Genomic DNA, 25,333 nt, shown 5'->3' on the forward strand with positions numbered 1-25,333 from the left:
ACCTTGTTGAAGAGCTGCTGCCGGATGAAAGAGGCGCTTCCCGCCTCCTGCTACACTTCCATACACTAGGCTAGATGTTATTCGAGTGGCCGAGAGACAAGAAAATCAGGAGTTTTTATACTCTCGGGGAAGATTCGAGACATTTTATTAATAAAACAGCCACACCCACAGGCTTTTATTGGCTAGCTAAAAGTTACACATCAAAATTGAAGAAGAAAGTCACGATTGGTCAAAAATTAATTACAGAAAAATTTGATTGGCTAACTTTAAAACTAGCGGAAAGAAAATCTTAATATTGCCAACCGACAAGTGAAAGAACGAAATTTAGTTATAGGAAAACTTATGAGTACAATATATCTTCAAGAAAAGTTCCTTCACTTCGCACCAGGGTGCATGATCATAGTTTTTTAGTAGAGACATCTATAAGAGAATGTCCACACTTCTTGATCAATAGAAAACAAAACAAGTTGAAATCCACACAGTATTGACAACTTCGTAATCACAACATTTACGGTAGTGACATCTTCTGAGAAAACCTATGAGTTGATACAGTTGTTAAAGTTCAGAGTTTCTCCTGTAGAGGAGTACTTAAAGGCGGAAAATTCAAATGTGCGGCGTATAGGTGTACCAGCCGGTACAGTTACAATAAAAAAACTACAAGAAAGTAATTGCTACAATCAAAACTACAAGAAAGTAATCGTTACAATTAAATACTACAAGAAAGTAATCGTTACAAGTAAGTTACTTTTACTCAATTATGCCTTTGCTGGCAAGACGTAGTGTTCTCAGTGCACCATGTCTTCAGGTATGGGCTAGAGCAATTTTGTTACTTTCATTGACCTGTCTCAGTCTCATCCTTGGCTTTAACAACATGGGAGTGACTGAGGTATGAGCGATGCTAGTAATGTCATTCCTTATGCAGCCAGTCCCTGTCATGGACGATGCGAAAATATTGCTTATAGGGTCAGTTGGTGCGTTCATTTTAGTGGGCTTGGCAGACTGATATGTAATAGCAACTTCTGGCTCAGTGAGGAAAGCAACGGGAAACTACCTCACTTCTCATTTCCCTAGTACGCCTCTTCAGTGACACCTATGACAGCTGATGGTGGAACTGTTGAGGATAAAACCAGCCTCCGGGCTGAGCACTTAACGTACATACATTACTCGATTACTTCCCAACTCTGAACACATCACATTACAAACCACCACAGAAACACATATATCTCTCCATATAGGCTTGGCGACAGGAAGAGCATCTGGTCGTAAATCTGGGCTATGTCCATTCAAAGTCCTGGCCCCAGGAAATTGGGAGAAGGCCAAGAAGAACAAGCAATGCCGGACTGAGTGGCTCAGGCGGTTGAGGCACTGGCCTTCTGACCGCAATTTGAGAGGTTCGATCCTGGCTCAGTCCGGTGGTATTTGAAGGTCCTCAAATACGTCAGCCTCGTGTCGGTAGATTTACTAGCACGTAAAAGAAACCCTGCTGGACTGAATTCCGGCACACTCGCGTCTTCAATAAACGTAAAAGTAGTTAGTAGGACGTAAGGCCAATAACATTAATATTATTATTATTAAGAGAAACCAAAGTTAGCACTGGGCTTGATTTGCGGCAGGTGTCCACAAAGGAACAGGTTGCGTGGCGAAGCACGGGCAGTGCTGCCATCTGTCGACGTGTAACTGTCAGACGAACAGCTGATGGTCAAGTCGAGTTCAGTTCTGTGAGGAGAAACGGCCGATTAGCTTCTCGTGTCGTGTTTGTCTCGAGTGCCGTGGACTTGTCAGTTCAGCAGGTGGAGAGATTACTGCAGCGCAGGTAAGACGGTCACACTTCTTTTACGTGAAAGAGAAACTCGATGCCTTTTAACACTAACTTGTGAATTTCACTTCATGAATGCTGCCTGTACCAAATTAAGTTATTCAACATAACACTGGTGGGTTTAGTCTGAGAATCTAATTCGTTTTTTGCTATCTCGTAAGGAATGTTTATATTTTGCAAACGTGTCTCGTTTTAATGAACATCCGCTTTCTAAATCCAAGCATTTAAAATACAAAAAGAATAAGGAGTCTGTTGAAATATATGCAAAAACACCCGTATAGTTTACAAGTAACTGATATCGGCCTCATTTCTCACGTGTAAATATTGGCAAAGTTTGTGACTTTTTCTTGTATCAAAGCCAGTCATAATCTGCGTATTTTCATTGTTTTTCCCACATCTGGGGGGTTGCGGGTACGGGCTGTCCTGCACATGTGAATTTGTCCCTATTTTATGGCCGGATGCCCTTCCTGACACCAACTCTACATTGAGGGTTGTAATCACTATTGCGTGTTTCTGTGGTGGTTGCTAGTGTAGTGTGTTGTCTGAATATGAAGATGAAGGTGTTGGGACAAACACAAACACCCAGTCACCGGGCCAAAAGAACTAATCAGACGCGATTAAAATCTCCGACCCGGTCGGGAATCGAACTCGGAACCCGCTGGACCAAAGGCCAGCACGCAATGAAGCCGGACTTAATTGTCAGTGTATCTGTACATCTGTATTTGTTACTGTCATCGTCGTGTATTATTATTATTATTATTTTTTTTTTTTGGTGAAAGTTCTTCTATGTATAGATTATCTTGAGCAAGCTTGTTGATATTCCATCATCATTGATATCTTCCTCAATCTCCTTTATATCTTTGTGCAATCTTTCACCTTGTTCTTCACTTGAAGAACCCAGGTTCTCAGTGGAAAAAAAAATCGAGATATGCGTGTAAAACGTGTACAACACATTAATGATACGTTCTGTCAAGAAAATAATAGAAATATTGATATGATTCATGATTTGTTATATAACAGTTTCGCACAAATATGCAGTAGAACTATAAGTAGTGTACATCGGCCCCGTGGGATGGGAATAGCATGCATCTCTTTTATCTGGAAGCTCCAGGTTCAATTCCCAGTCATTCAGAGATTTTTATCAGTCTCTGAGTGCTGGTTCGAGATCTATTCAGCCTATGTGACAATAATTGAGGAGCTATCTGACGGTGAGATGGCGATCCCAGTCTAGAAAATCAAGAATAACGGCCCAGAGAACTCATTCGCGCCAAGGCCATAGGGTTTGTTAATATGGAATTGTTTTTATGCTGGAATTAGCGTAATCAAGCTAATGTAACCATGGCAACCATTGTTCGTCTATGTATACTAGGTCAGTTGCATCATTCTTCTCACTATGCGCTTTCTTCCTGTAACTAAGGTGGTGGTGGTGATTGTTGTTTTAAGAGGAAGTACAACTAGGCAACCATCCTCTATAAAACACTAATCAGATAGAAAGAAGGGAATGGATCCGACACTTTGAAAAATGAAGGTATCAGCCAAAGAAAGGCAAGGGCCACGAATGGCGTGAAAATGAAAGACTCGCTAGCCCTCGGAAACCTAATAGAGTCGGGGTCGGAAAAGAACAAAAGTTGACCAAGGAAGGTCCGATAGCGTAGATGAAAGTGAGGAGCCTGGCACAAGTAATTAGAAGCAATCCCAGGATTCAGTTCAGGGCCCCGTGGTCGCCAACCCACACTCCAAAGTTCAGAGCCCCTGGGGCCCCTTTTAGTCGCGTCGTACGACAGGCAGGGGATACCGTGAGAGGCGGTAGAGGTGGGATCCCTCGCTGAGCCCGAGGGAAAAACGAACCCTGAAGAGTAAACATTTTAAGAAAGAAAGAAAGAAAGAAAGAAAGAAAGAAAGAAAGAAAGAAAGAAAGAAAGAAGAGAAACATAGTTACGACGCCTAGAATGTTTTTGTAGATACACTCAGTTTTTAATTCATTTATTGGAACTCTTTATCTCCCCTGCGGGTGGAGTCAAAGAATCCATTATCAAAATGTCGTAAGAGGCTACTAAGAGGGGAACAAGTAAAGAATCTGTACTCGCTCTCTCGCGCAAAAACATATCTATGATTCTATGCGTAGCGCAGACAATGTAGCAGTGCGAAGGTTTTTCCGTTTTGGATAATGTATTCGCAGGAATGTCAAAAATGCTTTCCTTTTTTCTTTTAACCCTTGTCCACAGCATTTGTAACTCAACCTTAAAAGCTAGAATCAGCGTTTTGTACTCGCTACTTTTTCTTGTAAACAAAGAGGTGATGAAAATGGTTGGTAATAGTTCTAAACAATACACTTCACTCTTTTAAATGAATCCGCTGGCCTCAATGCTATGCTGAAAGCACGTATCCTGACTCAGCACACTGTATTGCAAGCACTCGACTGTAAACAAAAGCAGTGTACTCTACAGTTTTAATAAGAATAATGGGTGAAATATCTAAACCATTCAAAATAAATACGGGTGTAAGGCAAGATGACGGTTTATCTCCACTCCTGTTCAATTACGTTTTGGAGAAAATAGTAAGTATTTGGAATAAAAAACTGAAAGAACAGAAGCTGTCACCAATAACATGGGAAGAAAGAACAGAGGTGTTGAAATAAACTGTCTAGAATTTGCAGATGAGTTTGCCATACTTTCAGAAAACCTAAAAATAAAGCAGCAATACAATCAATCTCTCGGAAGAAATAGCCAACAGAACATGTTTAAGAATTTCTGTAGGAAAAAAAAAAAAAAAAAAACAAATTTATGGCAAATGTAAAAAATGCTCCAGAATTTCTAATAACACACATTGATCGAATAAGGAAGGTAAATAATTCAACTATTGGAGAAAAACAATTCAAGGAAATGGTTTGGAAAAATCCACTGTAAAAGAAAGGATTCATAAGATGGAAAGATGAACCCCATGGCACTACAGCCCTTGAAGGGCCTTGGCCTACCAAGCGATCGCCACTCAACCCGAAGGCCTGCAGATTACGAGGCGTCGTGTGGTCAGCACGACGAATCCTCTCGACCATTATTCTTGGCTTTCTAGACCGGGGCCGCTACCTCACCATCAGATAGTTCCTCAATTCTAATCACGTATGCTGAGTGGACCTCGAACCAGCCCTCAGGCCCAGATAAATAATCCCTGACCTGCCCAGGAATCGAACCCGCGGCCGCCGGGTAAGAGGCAGGCACGCTACCCCTACACCGCCAAGATGGTATAAATAGGAATATATACAACAAAAAGTGTTTATCTAAAAACCTCACAGTATCCAGTAATTGGGAGATAGTTGATTCGAGCCCCACTGTCGGCAGCCCTGAAGATGGTTTTCCGTGGTTTCTCATTTTCACACCAGGCAAATGCCGGGGCTGTACCTTAATTAAGGCCACGGCCGCTTCCTTCCACTTTCCAGGCCATTCCTATCCCATCGTCGCCATAAGACATATCTGTGTCGATGCGACGTAAAAAAAGAAAGAAAAAAAGAAAACCCTCAAAGTAGAACACTACAACACAGTCATCAAACCGGCGAGTGAATGTCTAGTACTGAATTACAAGCTGAAGAAATAAGAAGTACTGGTAAGAAAAATGATACGGAAAATGCTCGATCCGCTAAGGGCTACAGAACTCTGGAAATCAAGAAGTAATGATAAAGTACCGGAATGTAGAAAACGTAACAGAAACAATGCGGAAGAGGCGATTGATATTTTTTGAATGTTTATACAAAATGGATGAAAACATGTTGATCAAACAGATCTTCAGTCATCTTTGGAACAAGAAGTCAACAACAACCTGGATTCATGAAGTCAAGAAAGATTTGGAAAGAATCAATCTAAGGGAAGAAGGAGTAACAGAGAGAGAGAACTTTATAGAAAGAAAATGTTAAAAATGGAAGGATTCCAAGTTCGGGAGGGAAAGAAAACAGGTTCAAAATGGTTCGAGGAGAAGAAAAGTAGGCATAGTGAGTAGATGAAGGAGAATTGAGGAAGAGGAGGAGGAGGAGGAGGAGGAGGAGGAGGAGGAGGAAGGAACAACAGAGGACGAATGTCACGCGGTCCCTGGAAGACCTTATGGAGAAAGATAATAATAATAATAATAATAATAATAATAATAATAATAATAATAATAATAATAATAATAATAATAATAATAATAATAATAATAATAAAGAGGGTGCACTTGGACCGTGAATGTATTCTAGGTTCCACTTCTAATCCTGCCTTTGCAAAACCACTACAACATTAAGGCATAACCTTATCTAGTTTATATTTCAATATCAAATGTCAACACTGGACAACATTAGCTTTCTGATTTGGCCCCCCACCCTCCAAAAGAATCGTGTCAGATTTCCTGTGTGAAAATCAAATGATCATAAATATGTGTTTCAACAAATGAAACTTAATTTGATAGCGATTTCTTTATTTTCATCTAAGGATGGTTTGCAAGAGACATACTGTATGTATGGAATTTGGAGGCGAGTCCAGTGCATCGAAAGGCGGAAACTAACTGAGGGCATGTCAAACTACCAGGAACGAAATAATCAGGTCTCTCGAGTGTGAGGCCTCTGATAAAAGAGCCTTCTGTATGTCTCTCAGTCATGGCCATCCATTAGTACTTCACATCACAGCCTGCAAGATCACATCGACCATCCAAGACCAACTACAATACCTCAGACCTTAACCGACTTATTGAAACTGTCCATAATGGCGGCAGCTGGAGTGCTAGCATGCGTTTGTTTTGATTTGTGTAAGTCGTGTTGTTACCAAATGTTTATTGAAATTTGAATATCATTAATCGTACATTGTATAGTCTTAAGAAGGTTATAGATCCTCTTTCAGTGTCGCAAGAAGCTGTTTGTTCTCAAAGAGCTCATTTATTCCAACAGCATCGGTGGTGATTACGTTAATGTTGACTCTCGTGTTCTTCTCTGAAAGTATTTTCTTTCTTTTTAATTACCTATGCAATATGTTTATAGTTTAATGTGCAGTGCGCCTGGATGTAAGTGATCTCGTTTCCAAAAGACCTAGTAGTCTATTAAGGCAAAATTGGGTTAAGAGCACTCGTAAGGAAAACTTCGAACCGAATGATAGGCCTAATAATTTGTGCGCATTAATCATTTTATCATTTTTGAAATCAAATGTATTGTAATGGAAGATAGTATATACCCATAGAAGGTGGTGATCTAATTCGAGTACCGCGCAAACTTCTGAAGTTAAAACTAATAATACCTATCCTAGCATTTGCCTTATCAGCCAACGTACCTTACTACAAAGAAAATTAAATCAGTCCCGGAAAGATACGGAAAATCATGACCAAGATTTATTATTTAGAGACTAAATTAATCTTAATCGGACCGGGCGAGTTGGCCGTGCGCGTAGAGGCACGCGGCTGTGACCTTGCATCCGGGAGATCGTGCGTTCGAATCCCACGGCCGCTTCGTTCCAACTCCTAGGCCTATCCTACCCCATCGTCGTCATAAGACATATCTGTGTCGGTGCGACGTAAAGCCCATAGCAAAAAAAAAAAAAAAAAATCTTAATCGGTGGTGCAAGAATGATGTAATTAATTTTCAACGTTTTACAATGAACGTGGGTGAACTAAACCTAACCCCAATTGCCGTGAGTGAATATGTTCTTTTTTTTATATAAAATACAATTGTGCCATCAATTGTGGTGAGTTTTAAAGTGACGAGTGTCTCATACAAATATCGCTTGTACCTACTCAAAAATACAGTTGGATTTTTAGGGTTGAAATTTTCTTGGAGAAATTTGTTTGCGTGGTTAACATAATGGGCTATGGTTAATGGTGGTGTTGCACAGTATTTCATGTAAGGTTAATAATGTTCTTTGTTGACATCTATATATCTCATTTGCTGACCGGAGTTTCCTATGTGAAATATTTTTATACTGTGTGTCTGTTTCAACCTGACGTTGATACAATAATAGGGGCTGCCTGGCCGAGGCGGTAAAGGCGTGCGCGGTTCGCCCGGAAGGACGTCGGTTCGAATCCCCGTCAGGAAGTCGTAAAATTTAAGAAACGAGATTTCAACTTCCGGAGGTGCATATGAGGTTCACTCAGCCTACACCAAATGAGTACCAGGTTAATTCCTGAGAGCAAAGGCGGCCGGGCGTAGAGCTAACCACTCTACCCCATCACGTGCCGAGGTTAACAGTGGTGGAAGCCTTTATCTTCCACTTCTCTAAGGGCCTTCATGGCCTGTACGGAGGTGACTTTGCTTTGCTTTGTTGATACAATAATTCTCCCTTCGTTATTTTCCCCTCTGAAATTATATTTAGATTTACAACACGCGATAACGCTACTTTTGGTGTTTACTTATTCATAATTTGAGTTAGTGAGTTGCATTTCACCGGTCTAGAAAGCCAAGAATAACGGCCGAGAGGATTCGTCGTGCTGACCCCACGACACCTCGTAATCTGCAGGCCTTCGGGCTGAGCAGCGGTCGCTTGGTAGGCCAAGGCCCTTCAAGGGCTATAGTGCCAGGGGGGGGGGGGGGGAGTTGCATTTCATGACGTTCGACTTGTGATCTTTATTTAGGTGACTCGGAATAAACATGTATAACCTTCCCCTCAACCTCTCATATCGCCCACCGATGTCCGCCAAGTTTTACCTGGACTACGGTCTGATGTAATTGTCTTGGACCATCTATACTCTATCGCCGTGTTTGATAATATGTCTCTCAGTCATGGCCTGAACGGTTGCTAGGTAACATCGCCTCACACATTTTGTATCGCTATTTCAGGTGAGCCCCAGCCATGAGACATATTTATGTGGAAGGAATGCTGTGTGTGTGTGGGCCTCAAACTATTGACCGTATTCTACGCGAAAAGGCGAAAGAACTCTGACCTTCTCTAGAAGAAGAATATTCTGGTAGGGAGAATGGTGCAGACGAACACAGTGGAGTGCGCCACTTGGCTGATAGAATCAATCAAGTGTCAGTTATACAATTGGCTGATACTTGACCTGCCTGTGTCACGGCCACGTAACACGAGCTCCTCACGCTGTTCTAGTTATTTACTAAATAAGATCGTAATTCCTGTGGTTTCCCTACTTTCTCTGTTGTAAGCCCCTACTTTTGTCCTGCATCTACTGAGGTATTATTATTAACGTTATGCCCAACTAAAGAGCGTGACTGAACTTATTTAGCCGATGAATTTGCTCTCTTTTCTTCCTAGAATCTCTTCTTCATCTTCTGGATACAATTTTTTCTTCCCTCCATGCAGTGTGGTTCACATCTTGGATTTTTCAGCGAAATGATTGTTCGCCAACGTTCTAAAGCCAGGCCTGTCCCATATAATTTAATCTGTTATGTTGATTTCTTGCCTTCTCCCCGTACTCAAGACAGCATGGGAAATGACACTTTCCTGTACTGTTTTATTACAATTTTAACACGGACAGTCAGAGAGATCTTGAATCAAGGATCACCAAACTTTTTTTTTTTTTTTTTTTTTTTTTTTTTTTTTTTGTTGCTATTTGCTTAACGTCGCACCGACACAGATAGGTTTTATGGCGACCATGGGGCAGGAAAGGCCTAAGAATGGGAAGGAAGCGGCCGTGGCCTTCTTAATTAAGGTACAGCCCCAGCATTTTCCTGGTATGAAAATGGGAAACCACGGAAAAGCATCTTCAGGGCTGCCGACAGTGGGATTCGAACCGACTATCTCCCGAATGCGAGGTCACAGGTGCGTGCCCCTAAGCGCACTGGTAACTCTCCCGGTGATCACCAAACTTAACCTTGTTGAATTGTTTATCCACCCGATTGCAGCTCTTTGGTTCCGGACTAATCTACAGCAAAAAAAAAAAAAAAAAAATCTCTGCATTCCGAATTCAAGTAATGTGCCGCCATCATTATTTTGAGACTGATGTGTAGGTTAATCCATTTCCAACAGATGCATATCGCATATATCATAAAGTTCGTATTTACCGAGCTCGATAGCTGCAGTCGCTTAAGTGCGGCCAGTATCCAGTATTCGGGAGATAGTGGGTTCGATCTCCACTGTCGGCAGCCCTGAAGATGATTTTCCGTGGTTTCCCATTTTCACACCAGGCAAATGCTGGGGCTGTACTTTAATTAAGGCCAAGACCGCTTCCTTCCCAGTCCTAGCCCTTTCTTGTCCCATCGTCACCGTAAGATCTATCTGTGTCGGTGCGACGTAAAGCCAATAGCAAAAAAAAGTTCATATTACATGTAGTACCACGATTACGACTGTGGTAGCTTAGAAGACTATTCGCTGCTTCAAATGACAGGAATGTTTATGTTGAATTACGATATCACCCCATGTAGGCCTATATACCTATTATAACTTTCATAATAAGAGCCGGGTTGAGTGGCTCAAACGGTTGAGGTGGTGGTGGTGATTATTGTTTTAAGAGGAAGTACAACTGGGGAACCATCCTCTATATAACACTAATCAGAGAAAAAATAGAATGGACTTAACACTTCGGAAAATGAAGGCATCGGCCAAAGGAAGACAAGAACCACGAAGGGCGTGAAAATGAGACTCCCTAGCCCTCGCAAACCTAATAGCGTCGGGGTCGGAAAAGGACAAGAGTTGACCAAGGGAGGTCGGATAGGATAGATGAAAGTGAGGAGTCTGGCACAAGTAAGTGGAAGCAATTCCAGGACTCAGCTAAGGGCTCCGTGGTCGCTAAACCACGCTCCAAAGTTCAGAGCCCCTGAGGCCCCTTTTTTCGCCTCTTACGACAGGCAGGGGATACCGTGGGTGTTATTCTACTGCCCCCACCCACAGGGGGATCAGGCGGTTGAGGCGCTGGCTTTCTGACCCTAACTTGGCAGGTTCGATCCTGGCTTAGTCCGGTGGTATTTGAAAGTGTTCAGATACGTCAGTCTCGTGTCGGTAACATCCTGTGGGTGGGAGCGGTAGAATAACACCCACACTAGCCCGCGCCCTCGAACTTTCGAAAAATGTAAATTAACTGAAACTGACAATAAACTAAACAAACATTCAGCGCCATAAAACCAAAATCTGTGATTCTATTTCTTAAGAAGCCTTGAAAATTTGATTTTAGATTGTAAACTGAATATACAATTCGCTGTAAAACTGTTCACCTTGATCATATTGTTCTTGTTCTGTATTGTAATGCAAGATTTCCTAGTGTACTGCAGTCTGAATATCAACACAGTTCACTTGTATCAGTGTCCCTACAGTGAAAAGTCATGCATGTGCGCATCACACCTTCACAGCATTTTGTAACTACAGTGAGTTTCTCCATTGCCTTCGTAATATACAGGCCATACTGCAGAAAGCGCGCCAAGCCAATCAGCTGATCAATTGAGGCGAGCTAAGCGAATGTTACAAATTGTACTTGTGAATATAATCCATACGGATTGGGGGCATTCTTAGGATAATTGCGACCGTAGAGTGACAGCAATTTATATTTAAGTATATTGCATGTTTTTTCTTTAAATTTATCACATCAGGATTTACGTAAACACAAGTTATTAAGATAATGAGACCTTATAGTTTAGGCGAGGCATGGTATCTTCACGTGGTGAGTAATGTAAATTCAAGGGACGTAATACTTGTCGTGTAATTTATTCATTTAATTATTATCGTATAACAAGTTTTTTGGAAATATAATGTGCTACAAATATAAATACAGTGTGTGAAAGTTCGCATTTACCACAGTGCTAAGAACTTGTGCGCACCACGGCGAAAATACAACTATACAAGTAAATAGACATTAATATTTTCATTTTCTTCGTTTGTGGACAGGATACCTTTATGAAAAACGAAAATCCCAACCGAAAAATACCTGTTACGAAGAATAAAGGTGTATGTTTCACTCATTTTCCAGAGCTGATGATGAGTTCTGCTTTTGACTTTCTTGTTACACAGATTTACAGCAGAGCGTTTTATTGTTGATACAGAACAAGTATAAAAGTGGACAGTAACCAATGGAACCTACATATGGTTATTTCTTGGGTTCGTAATGTTGAGTACGCACTGCCTTTTCTCCCCAAATTTAATGCGAGTAAAAACCATTCCTCAGCAGTTTCCGTGAATGTGGGAAGTAACTAATATATAATAATGTTATTCGCTCTACATCCCACTAACTACTTTTGAGGTTTTCGGAGACGCCGAGGTGTCGGAATTCAGTCCCGCAGGAGTTCTTTTACGTGCCAGTAAATCTACCGACACGAGGCTGACGTATTTGAGCACCTTCAAATACCACCGGATTGAGCCAGGATTGAACTTGCCAAGTTGGGGTCAGAGGGCCAGCGCCTCAACCGTCTGAGCCACTTAGCCCGGCAGCAAGTAACTAATAGATCTGGCTAATCAGTGCATTAATATTTGGGAAAACAAGGGCTACTCCTAAACAAAAAATGATACAAATATTTGTATAGAATAAAGGGTCTCAATAAAGTCTTCGAAGGATAGTGCCAGAAGTGTCAACAACAACAACAATAAACCAAGAAAGCTACTGTATTTATGGCCATCTGGAGGTATGGAAGTAAAGTTTATTATTACATGTTTGTTTTCTCCATATTTGTAATAATGCATAATAATTACTTGTTGGGTACATTTACGAGTAAAACACTGAAGCTTTGACCGCGTAGATCGCTCTTCAAACCTATTTCTCCTAAAATTATATAGACCTGACTTACGAGATATGATGCGATTACTGGTTAGTGATCTCACCTGTAATATTAATACAACATTTGTAAATATTTCATAATTACAAAAGGTACAAATGCAGCATGTCCTTGCATTGCACAGGTCGGACGGAGGAAACAGTTCGCCTCTTTGTGTGACGTCATCGAAGGTACAGTACGGCCTATACATCACGAAGGCAGTGGTTTCTCTCATCGGCTGACCGGCAGGCGCGCCCTGCTTATCTCCCCACTCCGCGACGTAGCTACAAGGAAAGCACTTCGTCCACTTGATCCGTGCTTGATATGAAATAACAATTAAAATTAAGAAAATAAGCTCGTACCTTATGACAGGAGATGTTGGAAATGTTCTCCTCTTGTATCAACACGTTTCTGGCATCATCTCAGGAAACTCCTGTTCACACCTTGTATGGTTTGAATTTTAACATTTTCATAGCCCGCCATGCTGAGCTCTTCGAAACCCCGGCTTCTTGTCCAAGTCATCTTAGGAATTTTGTAGGCGTATTTTCAAATCTTTCTGCGATTTCATTTACGTTTTCCTCGTTAAGTACACGCTTTTTTAAACACTTTGCTTCTTATCGAGTAAAGAATCAGTTCCTCTCAATTCGTTTACGAGTTTCCGTACGGTCTCTCTTTGTGGAGGACGTACACCTAGAAGTTGTGTTACAAATCGCCCAAGGACTTCCCTGCAAGACTCTGTTTCCACATAATTATCGTACATAAATCCTCTTTCTTCTACCGTGTACACATGTGGAGGCAGTATGAGAATTACACCCGGACGTAAACTCGAGAACAGTTGGAGCAGCAATCAACATGTAATACACGTTCTTAAGCACGGACCTGAACTGGGAAGTGCAGGCATTCCAGTGCTGTCGCTGCATGTGTAACGGGAAGTGACGAGTCAACGGGAGGCAGATAAGCTGGGCGCGCTGCCGGCCAACCCATGAGATACCACCCCCACTGGCCGATCGTGGCTACGCTACTGCACATTATTCTTGATTATTTGCTGTAACTGAATGCAAACCTTCCTCATATCAGCTCCTTTTGAAATAACGATTTCGAAAATTCAAAGCTAGTACACTTCAACCACAAAACCCAAACCGTCCGCCACTCATTAGTTTCATTGGTGAACTAAACGAGGAGGCCCAAGAGGAATTTAAGAAGTAGACCTACAGAGGAAATGTTACTCGGATATTGTCTTAAAGAAAAACCAGTGAGGATGTCCTCAACCTGCTGTTGATATTCAATCAATCAATCAATCAATCAATCAATCAATCAATCAATCAATCAATCAATCAATCAATCAATCAATCAATCAATCAATCAATCAATCAATCCTAATCTGCATTTAGGGCAGTCGCCCAGGTGGCAGATTCCCTATCTGTTGTTTTCCTAGCCTTTTCTTAAATGATTGCAAAGAAATTGGAAATTTATTGAACATCTCCCTTGGTGAGTTATTCCAATCCCTAACTCCCCTTCCTATAAAACAATATTATTGCCCCAATTTGTCCTCTTGAATTCCCACTTTATCTTCATATTGTGATCTTTTCTACTTTTAAAGACACCACTCAAACTTATTCGTCTACTGATGTCATTCCACACCATCTCTCCACTGACAGCTCGGAACATACCACTTGGTCGAGCAGCTCGTCTCATTCTTCCAAGTCTTCCCAGCCCAAACGTTGCAACATTTTTGTAACGCTACTCGTTTGTCGGAAATCACCCAGAACAAATCGATCTGCTTTTCTTTGGATTTTTTCCAGTTCTTGAATCAAGTAATCCTGGTGAGGGTCCCATACACTGGAACCATACTCTAGTTGGGGTCTTTACATCCTCTTTACATCTCCTTTACATCCTTACTAAACCAAACCAAACCATGGCACTACAGCCCTTGAAGGGCCTTGGCCTACCAAGCGACCGCTGCTCAGCCCGAGGGCCTGAAGATTACGAGGTGTCGTGTGGTCAGCACAACGAATCCTCTCGGCCGTTATTCTTGGCTTTCTAGACCGGGGTCGCATCTCACCGTCAGTAGCTCCTCAATTCTAATCACACAGGCTGAGTGGACCTCGAACTAGCCCTCAGGTCCAGGTAAAAATCCATGATCTGGGGCCTATTCCACAAAGGTATGGTCTTGTACATTACAAGTAAATTCTCTAGTAACTAGTACAAATACCAGAGTTTCTGTTCCACAAAAGAATTTTCTACAGTTGTACTTTACTATTCCATACTTACAAATTACCAGTGAGTTTTTATGGGTGTGTTCCACGAAAGTACTAGTACTTGTAACTCACAAGTGAATTGAGAAGTATTCTCTACCAGTGAAAGGGCAATAATATATAAAGGTACTAGTGCTATTTAAATATACTTATTTCAGATACAGTTAGATAAATATGTGGTCTAGTAGTAGTGATGGGGATGAAAATTAAAACTACCGTCTGTATAGGGAAAGAATAAACTTCCGGTTTTCCACTGTATTTGAATACAATGAGCGTTTTAGGTTAAGCACAATACAAGTGGAAGAACTTTTGATAGATATTGGGCATAGGTTAAAACATCCGACGAAGTGAAATCAATCTCTCTCTGCTAAACAATAGTTACTAATAACTAGGGCTCGGATGTTTAGGAAAAGTCATATTTTTTCTTTGTCTCTATTTTCTTGCATGATTGGATTTTGGTGCAAATCAGGTGATTATCGTCACAATTAAGTGATTTTTATTTGTCATATAAATGCATATTTTGGCTATTTTTTGTCATAAGGTCATATTTTGAGCTATTTTTGTAGAAACGTCATATTTCGGTCATATTTCGGCGGTCTGACGACAGCTGTAGCTGTGCAAAATTACCTTCAACTTACCAAATACGAACTAATATTCACAAAACTGTTTCCCGGTATCATGTCTGCAGCTAACACAAGTGGAATACTCTGCCTCTTCTATCAAGATTGCACTGGAATTGTTTTCTAACAGTTTGTCAGGTAGTTTGACATATTATATTAAGTCTAAATTTGGAATTATATCGAATGCAATTTCTCGTTTAGAAGCTGCTAGCTTAGAAATTCGTGCACGTATTGAAATTGTGGGAAGTGCTGAACTTTCAGTACATCAGTCACATGGAATAGTTGGCGACAGTGTAAAACGGAAACTTTAAAACGTGCTTAATCGAAATGACACTTTTCGTTGTTTGTGCAACATAAATGATGTTCTTTACCAGTAGTTTTCAAGACGTGTGCATACTCGACACCAGTGATTTAACATTTAAATATGCACCAATAACGTCTTGTGTCGTAGAAAGGAGCTTCTCTTCTTACAATAATGTGTTAAGTGTTCATCGGAGGTCTTTCGCGCCTTATGCTTTGAACATGAATCTTGTCATACACTCAGTTCCACCAGCGGAGAAGAATGAAAAAGTTATGCGAGTTTGCACTATGTGCCCTGCCGCCCTACCATAATGTTTTGAAAGACATCTACTTAATTCGTTTCGTGGTGCTCAATTTAAACGTTAACGCATTTGAGTAATATTAATGAAATCTGGACTTAAACGTTCGAAAATATTTAAAAATAGATTTATTTCTAGTTTTTTCGTATTTCAAACCACCAATGTAGGGTGAAAACATGTCTTGACTTTTAAAATATTGTGTGATATGATAATCTTAGCGAACTTAGAACTTTATAGGTATATATTCACAAAAGCTTGATAAGTGAATGAAGGACAATACACTGTGAATAACTGCTAAACGTGTATACTCCGATTTTTTTTTTTTTTTTTTTTTTGCTAGTGGCTTTACGTCGCACCGACACAGTGAGAATTTCCTAACTAGCTGACTTATTTTACAACATATGTAAATCTGCATTTAACTTGAAAATCTGAATATCTTCATTTAAAATGGAAATTATAAAAATTAATATTCATTATATAAAATACACACTCGTCGAACCTTGTACTCACACTTACTTGTTACCTGCTTACTTACACATACGTTATTTGAAGGGCGCCAGCTGTCACTCAGTACAGCAATAATAGAATGAGACTCTTGACTATCTCTAGGGTGTGGGGTAATAAGCTTACTTTTGACAACATACCATATAAGTTCTGGGAAAAGGAGATTGGCGTTCGGTTTCCCCATTAATTTTGAGGTTAAGATATTTTACTGTCAATGAAATGAAACTCTGAATTCGTTTGATAGAACAATATATATTCTTTAAATAATATATCAAAAAATAGTGAGTCTTGTTGCGATAAAACAGATGAGAATATGAAATTATGACATTGCAACTGACAGAAACTAGGCATGAATTTGAATTCTTCTTGACCGGACATTTAACAATTTATACGAAATATTTCCCTCACTGATTCACTTGACTGTACCTTCAACACTTTAAGTGTAATTACGACGTAATCCATTGCTCTGGTGTTTACTGTAGATGTGTCACGCCTAACGTGGTGATACATCCTTGCGACTGCTTCTTCTCCATATCATCTGACTTCTTTGTAAGTCAATATGGTATGACCTCTTGGCAGGTCCAGGGTTGCCCTCTCTGACTCCTTGGTAAGCCTTGCGTCCGCGTCTTCCACTAAGTGACGGACCAACCATTTGGTCTCACTCTCTCAATGACCAATAATTAATGGCTCACTGAGTCTTCTCCATCTCTCGTTCACACTCGTTGGCTGACCACCTAAGGCCTCTTGATCTAGTAGACTACTTCACTGTACTGCATCCGTATAAGTAATGACTGACGCTACAATATGAACCCACCTTATATAGACGTTGGTTGACACAGGTACGTAATCTCCAAAAATAACAATGCCATACTCCCACCTACGCGACAGATATTACATACAGTGGTGAAATAGCCCTGCGGCGGTCGACTTTCTGAGCGCATATCCTAAATCAATACGATGACATAGCCATGGCGCGGCGATGACTTGGCAGAATCGCCACTAATCTTGCACAATGTCCCAACTTCACACCCAATCTCTGATATATACAACAATTCTCACTGTACAGGTATTGAGTGGTATTCTACACATACGTATATATGCATACATCTAAGTACAATCTTGCAAGCAACAGGCAATTGCAAAATCGAATTGAATAAAACGGATAATTACAATAATAGTACAATATCACAGATAACATAATAATAATAATAATAATAATAATAATAATAATAATAATAATACAGATAAAATTATAAAAATACAGATATCATCTTGTAACGGAATTTGAACCGTTACAACAGATAGGTCTTATGGCGACTCAGAAAATTAATATGAAAGTAAGAATAAATAATTTAGTTAATAAACAAATATCTATCAAAGTAATTGCCATTTCGATTGATAACTTATTTTAAAATGACCATATTTAGATTAATCATTTTTGGGTCATATTTTATATTTTGTCACTTTTGAGGTCATATTTCGCCACTTTTGAGGTCATATTTGCTTGCTTATTTGGGCTATTTTTAGGTCTTAAACATCCGAGCCCTAATAATAACCCTACATTGGTTAGGAAATGGTAGTCAGTACCATGGTATTGCAGATGTGCATGGGATGGCAAAATCTTCGGTCTGTAGGTCAATACATTCTGTGGTAGCTGCAATAAATGATATAAAATTTCCCCAAATTGTTCGTTGGCCTGAAAATACTGAACAAATATGTTCCAAGGAGGACATTCCTGGAATCATTAATGAGCAGAATATCTCTTACATACGCGAAATTTTCGCCTCAAAAGCTCCATGAGCTTTTCCCAAGTCAAATATTTCCATCCAACCATTTATTTTGTCTTGGTTTTTCAGACTCTCGCTGAGTGACCGAAAAGAATATCTTTCCTTCTTTCTATTTCCTTCAAAATGAATAACTTCGTTTCTCTTGACACCATTTTAACAATTATGCAGAGTTTGCAATTTCGTAACAATTAAGTTAGACGGCCGTATCGTTTTTTTTGTTTTTTTTTGGCTAGTTGCTTTACGTCACACCGACACAGATAGGTCTTATGGCGACGATGGGACAGGGAAGGGCTAGGAGTGGGAAGGAAGCGGCCGTGGCCTTAATTAAGGTATAGCCCCAGCATTTGCCTGGTGTGAAAATGGGAAACCACGGAAAAACATTTTCAGGGCTGCCGACAGTGGGGTTCGAACCTACTATCTCCCGAATACTGGATACTGGCCGCACTTAAACGACTGCAGCTATCGAGCTCGTATCGTTATTAGCGGCATCTTATTCCTAATGACAGACCAAGGTATGTCCGACTATCGTGGAACATATACGAGGATCGCGGAAGAACAGAATGGGTGATAGTAACGGAGTAATTTCCTATCATGAAAGAAATAAACTGAAAAATAACATTGTGGCATTAAGAAATTCACAGAAATATTAGAGTACTTTGAATCTTTGCTGCATAACTTACCTTACCTTAAAATACGATATTATTATAAATGAGGCAAGCATAACCTAATTCAACGAATGGAATACGAAGATAACCAGTTGACTCATGTTATGACGTAGTATGCTTATTGATATGTCGTCAGTTGTAGAACTTGTAACAATTCACTGGTAATATACAAGGGACTTTTAATCTTTTGTGGAACAGAAATTTACAACTCCATACATTACAAGAACCCACACTAGTAACTCGTAAAGTACAAGACCATACATTTATGAAATAGGCCCCTGGTCGGGAATCGAACCCGGGGCCTCCGGGTAAGAGGCAGGCACGCTACCCCTACACCACGGGGCCGGCTTTTACATCCTTACTACAACCCCTAAATATCCTCATAACAATGTGCAGAGATTTGTACCCTTTATTTACAATCATATTTATGTGATTACCCCAATGAAGATCTTTCCTTATATTAACACCTAGGTGCTATAACCGTTCACTTCGTCGAAAATATGTCATTGCCAGGAGATCCTGTGGATAGTCTGGCTGCCTGTTTTCACTGTTGCTCAGTTAGCACCACCCAGGAGGCACGTGTAGGGCAATTAGAGGTTAAACCTACGGACGTGAGCAACGCTACCTCCCATTCTTCATAAACTGTGTGGAACTACGTGGGAATCTTCAGCAACCACTTTGCGATCTTCAGCCCTGGGTTTGGTGTATTCAAGTGCCGAGTACTGTGCACCTGTTTGGATGAACAGTCATCATACACGGCTTGTTGACACCCAGCTTAATACCACAATGCGTATCATATCTGGCGCAATCACATCTACTCCAGTTCATTGGCTTCCGCTGTTAACTGGTATAATGCCACCTGATCTACGCCGATCTAATGCCCTTATAAAGGAATTTCACAAGATCTCAAGAAATCCTAGTCTACCCGTGAATAGTGACCTGCCACTTCTGAATCTTAACAGACTAAAATCACGCCATCCAACTCTGCGTGATGCTGCTAACATGGATGGTAAGGATTTTAAATCTCTTGATGAGTGGAAAAGTAGATGGGAAGCAGCAACGGATGTGCGCCTTCATACCTTCTTCTCAGGTCCCAGACTTCCAAGTGGATCCCACCTACCACGCAAGACTTGGACTGCCCTGAATAGAATCAGAACAGGACATGGTCGGTGCAGAGCCTCTCTCCATAAGTGGAAAAAGCTACCTAATCCAGACTGTGACTGCGGAGCTCCACACCAGACTGTTCGTCATATCGTCAGGGAATGTAGGATTCGAGCCTATCACGGTGATGAGGATGACTTCCTGCTGCTAACTCCGGATGCTGCACGCTGGATCGAAGAATTAGACATTCAATTGTGAAGCACAAGTTGCTTTGTTTCTCAGCTGTAAATATGTATGTATGTATGTATATTACTGATTATATCTGTATAAGCCATACGCTAAATAATAATACCGTTCACTGGCATGTGAGTCTGTTGTTGAGCCATTGAAGGTTATGCTAGGGAGGAGATCAACGGAAATTACTCGGAAAATACGTCCAGCAGCTACAGGTCCAGTTGTCATACGTCTAATTGTGTCTAATAGCCGGAATAACTCGCTCATTCAAATAAGAAATTGGATAGATACAAAATGAGGACGGAGATTCATAAGCTCAGAACCCTGTGGTCATCGGATGCTTACAGTTATGAAATGTCATATTATAAACAGAGGCTAGCAAGTAAAGTTTACATTTTAAACAGCAAGAAGAAGCAAGCCTACCATAACATGACATTTAGGTCCAGCAATAACGCAGCGGAGACCATGACTTAACATTATAGGTTAAATGATCAAGAAGGCGCTGAAGAAATACATCGATTGTATACGTCATGAAGACAAAGAAATGGTAAAGTGTTCCTTTGTACAACTTCCTAATCAGAAGAGATGACGTTATCATAGAGTTTATTCCTCAAATGTCAAAAACAAATGGAAAAGAAGTTATAAATTATAACGAACTTAGCAGAAGATATGAAACGCGGACCAATATTATTAATGTAACAATTTTAAATGGACTTTTGTTTTTATGAACAATTGGATTGTAGAGAAAAGAAGGTCTACATAATAGCGGTTAACACGCATTAAGAAGAAGTTATTTGGAGTAGTAGAATTTAAAGGAAAAACATTGAAAGACATATTAGGGAGATAACAATATTGTATTAAATAACGATTCAATATTTGTTGTTAAAACAAGGCGAGTGTTTTGGGATAGTAATGGATTTTTTTTTTTTTTTTTTTTTTTGCTAGTTGCTTTACGTCGCACCGACACAGATAGGTCTCATGGCGACGATGGGACAGAGAAGGGCTAGGAGTGGGAAGGAAGCGGCCGTGGCCTTAATTAAGGTACACCCCCAGCATTTGCCTGGTGTGAAAATAGGAAACCACGGAAAACCATCTTCAGGGCTGCCGACAGTGGGGTTCGAACCTACTATCTCCCGAATACTGGATCCTGGCCGCACTTAAGCGACTACAGCTATCGAGCTCGGTGAATATTATATAACGCCTATATCATTGTACTAATTCTACTTATACAAGTTTCAGGTCCTTGGGCTCACAATGATTGAAGATTATTCCTGCGATGTAATGATGAGAGCCGACATGTGGGCGTAATGGGATTAGTGTCCTAACAGGCCCGGAATGATGCTAAGATGAATGCCAAACTGAGACCGATGAAATAGAGAGATGAGAGTAGTGTTACGTGATCTTCACTGATAAGTACCCAAGATTTCATCTTCTTTATTCTATCTTGTAGAACGCATTGTAGTCAGGCCCCGATTTACAAATGGGCGGACTGGGCATTTGCCCAGGGTGCCAGTTTTTGAGAGGCGGCGGCCGGCGGATCGAGTAATTATGGACTGCGTGATTTCGTCTTAAATTCATTTCCCTCAAATTACTTTTACATTCCACAAATTATTCCAATTATTTTATTAGACTATATAAAACACTTTAACCTATTCTAACTTTTAAACCTGAATTTAATCTACATATTTAAGTTTTATGAAGAAAAGGTGTCTTATTTCTAAAATTATTTACTTACATACAAACTATCAAACTGAACCAACGGTTTTTTAAAATTAAAATAAAAACTGCCTCATTCTTATTTGGCTGTTATCTTTGTTTGGCTTGATAAGTTTAATTATGAGAACTATATTTGCATAATGTGCTGTTTTAAAACTCATAATCTTGAAAACTGTAATATTTAATTTGTAAACAGTTATTTTTTAGAGGAACAGGAAAACGAGCAGAGGGGCGGGCGGCTAAATATTGTTTGCCCAAGGCGCTAACTACTTGAAATCGGGGCCTGATAGTAGTAGAGTAGATTTTATTTCATTTTATAATGAAGTGACATTGATTGAAACAGCTTGAGTGACCTAATGAGTGCCCAGTGATACTCGTGATTACAGTTAAGTTTGATGTGAAGGTATTGAGATCATTTGTCCTATGCGAGATTCAACTCGTAGAATTTCTTTATGATTACCGTGAATGTAAAGAGACGTTTTCTTCACAATTTTGAATCATACTAGCACTGCGTGAATATTTTTGTGAGGTGATATGATTTAAGTCCGCCTCTGTGGTGTAGTGGTTAGCGTGATTAGCTGCCACCCCCGGAGGCCCGGGTTCGATTCCCGGCTCTGCCACGAAATTTGAAAAGTGGTACGAGGGCTGGAACGGGGTCCACTCAGCCTCGGGAGGTCAACTGAGTAGAGGTGGGTTCGATTCCCACCTCAGCCATCCTGGAAGTGGTTTTCCGTGGTTTCCCACTTCTCCTCCAGGCGAATGCCGGGATGGTACCTAACTTAAGGCCACGGCCGCTTCCTTCCCTCTTCCTTGCCTATCCCTTCCAATCTTCCCATCCCTCCACAAGGCCCCTGTTCAGCATAGCAGGTGAGGCCGCCTGGGCGAGGTACTGGTCATACTCCCCAGTTGTATCCCCCGACCAAGAGTCTGAAGCTCCAGGACACTGCCCTTGAGGCGGTAGAGGTGGGATCCCTCGCTAAGTCCGAGGGAAAAACCGGACCTGGAGGGTAAACAGATGATGATGATGATGATGATGATATGATTTAATATCTATTTTAAAAGGTCTTCTTGTGTGATAATTTCATATGCGTACATTGTACAGTTGCGAATATTTCGCGAGATTGGTGCCGTGATGATTGTGACATTTCTTGTAATGATGGTAGTAGTTCTTCGGATAGATGCTCGTGAATTTCTTGGGGTAAGTAATTGTGAATAAGCATGGTGCGCTTGAAAGTATGGTGAATAATAAAGGATAGGGTCGTCGATAAAGTGTTTAGATGGTGAAATGTATTATAGTAAATGGTTCGTTGAGAATAGGTATTACGGAAGCTTAATAAGCAATCTTCGAGATTTTCAATGAATTTAGGATTGAGAAATGGATTTAAGCGTTCATCATACAAATTAAGAGAATCCAGAAATAGGCAAGCAGTAAGGTTGTCATAATTTTTTTTTGTAACATGTCCGAAGGTCATGAGTGTACATTTATGTACGATCATGAAGACATTATTTTGCGGCATGATGCGGTACGGATAAGAGGTCTTCGATATTAAATAACACTAACATGGATGTAGTGGAATGTCATATTAAGCAAGTTATTATCACCTGGCGTAGTGTAAGTTGTGTTCATTCATGGGAGCCCGCAGGATCTTTTCCAGGGGGGGGGGGGGGGGCACATTAACAATTTTCTTGAATATAAAAACCAATATAACGTCAGCAACATTAAATTGTTTACAGAAACTTCCAGTTATAACATATGCTAGCTGACTGTCAGTAATTTCAGTTTATGAAATAATCTAGTATGATATTAAACACTTGAACATCAACATCTTTAGAATTCCAGGGGGGGGGGCAAGTGCCCCCCCTTGCCCCCCCCTTGCGGGCGCCCATGTGTTCATTTGTGTAGTTGCTTGTAGCGTGGATCTTTGTAGATAGTAGATCTTCACGATTTTCTTTCAGGAGGACAGTTCCGGCAAGACCAGATGCTGTTAATCATTTCTAGATCTTGTTGACTATGATGGTATTAGCTAGATATTGTGCATTTTTAGGTGGCGGATGTGAGTTCCTGGGAAATGCTGTTCTCATTCGATTGAATTATTGCTAAATCCAGTTATAATGTCTTTTAATACTGTATGATCGCTCATTTAAGGATGGCCACGCTGATGATAGGTCATTATTAGGAAACTCAAGTTGATTAGCACTAAGGCAATTTATGAGAAGAACGATAAGAATGATGGGGTATTGAAAGATGAAATCTTGGATCAATGAACGATAAAAATTAGTGAGACATTTAAGGTTTTTATTTTATAACGGGCGGACAATTAATGATAATGGAATAATTTTATGAGTGACACTAAGCCTTCAGTAAGTTCCATGTTTGATTTCATCACAATAGGATGTTTAGTCTTAAATTTAATTTAATGATGATGAATTGTAATGATATTAACCAAGGAAGAATTTGATTTCATTTTATTTTAATATTTTCCAATCACATTATGATGTAAATATTATTGTCATTTAGTTTAGTTATTATGATTTCATTAAATTGGGAAGATCCTTCCAAGAAACTAATATTTTGATATCTTTCTTTATTTAATTGAGAAATATTTTAACTGTACATAGTTAGTTGAACAATTATTTGTTACGATAATAAGGGGCTTGAGTTAAATATAAATAAAACTTCATCGATGCTCACAGAATGTCCATGCCTTGAGTGGAAACTCGTGTATCACCGTTGACTCCGGCCGAGGCATATTCACAACCCCTACGAACCCTCAATATCCACGGACTATGGACGGTTGTAGTACTTACAATGATCCCCAAAAGGAACTTTCATCCCATCAACGCAATATTTATAACTGAGAGGACTTTTCCTATTTGTGAAACTCACAACCTGACTTTTAACCCCATTTATCATCAAACCATAGCCTACTGTCCATCTCAGAACATTACCGAGGTCATTTTGCAGTTGCTCACAATCTTGTAACTTATTTAATACTCTGTACAGAATAACATCATCTGAAAAATGCCGTATCTCTGATTCCACTTCCCTACACATATCATTGATATATATATATATAAGGAAACATAAAGGTCCAGTAATACTTCCTCGAGGAATTCCCCTCTCAATTATTACAGGGACAGATATAGCTTCGCTTACTCTAATTCTCTGAGTTCTATTTTCTAGAAACATAGCCATCCATTCAGTCACTTTTTTGTCAAGTCCAATTGCACTCATTTTTGCCAGTAGTCTCTCATGATCTGCCCCATCAAATGCTTTAGACAGGTCAATCGCGATACAGTCCATTTGACCTCCTTAATCCAAGATATCTGCTATATCTTGCTGGAATCCTACAGGTTGAGCTTCAGTGGAATAACCTTTCCTAAACCCAAACTGTCTTCTATC

The 25,333-nt window shown here is 40.2% G+C and overlaps 1 protein-coding gene across 1 annotated transcript in view; it reads left to right on the plus strand.

Moving 5' to 3' along the window:
* The first annotated feature begins 1,698 nt into the window (after positions 1-1,698).
* LOC136879109 (progestin and adipoQ receptor family member 3) overlaps positions 1,699-25,333 on the plus strand; it is a 180,741-nt gene continuing 157,106 nt past the window's right edge. The window contains exon 1 of the mRNA XM_067152851.2: positions 1,699-1,813. The gene's annotated coding sequence lies outside the window, so the exon portion shown is untranslated. The remainder of the gene's footprint in view (positions 1,814-25,333) is intronic.

This window comes from Anabrus simplex, chromosome 8 (assembly GCF_040414725.1).
Source record: "Anabrus simplex isolate iqAnaSimp1 chromosome 8, ASM4041472v1, whole genome shotgun sequence".
Lineage (NCBI taxonomy): Eukaryota > Metazoa > Arthropoda > Insecta > Orthoptera > Tettigoniidae > Anabrus > Anabrus simplex.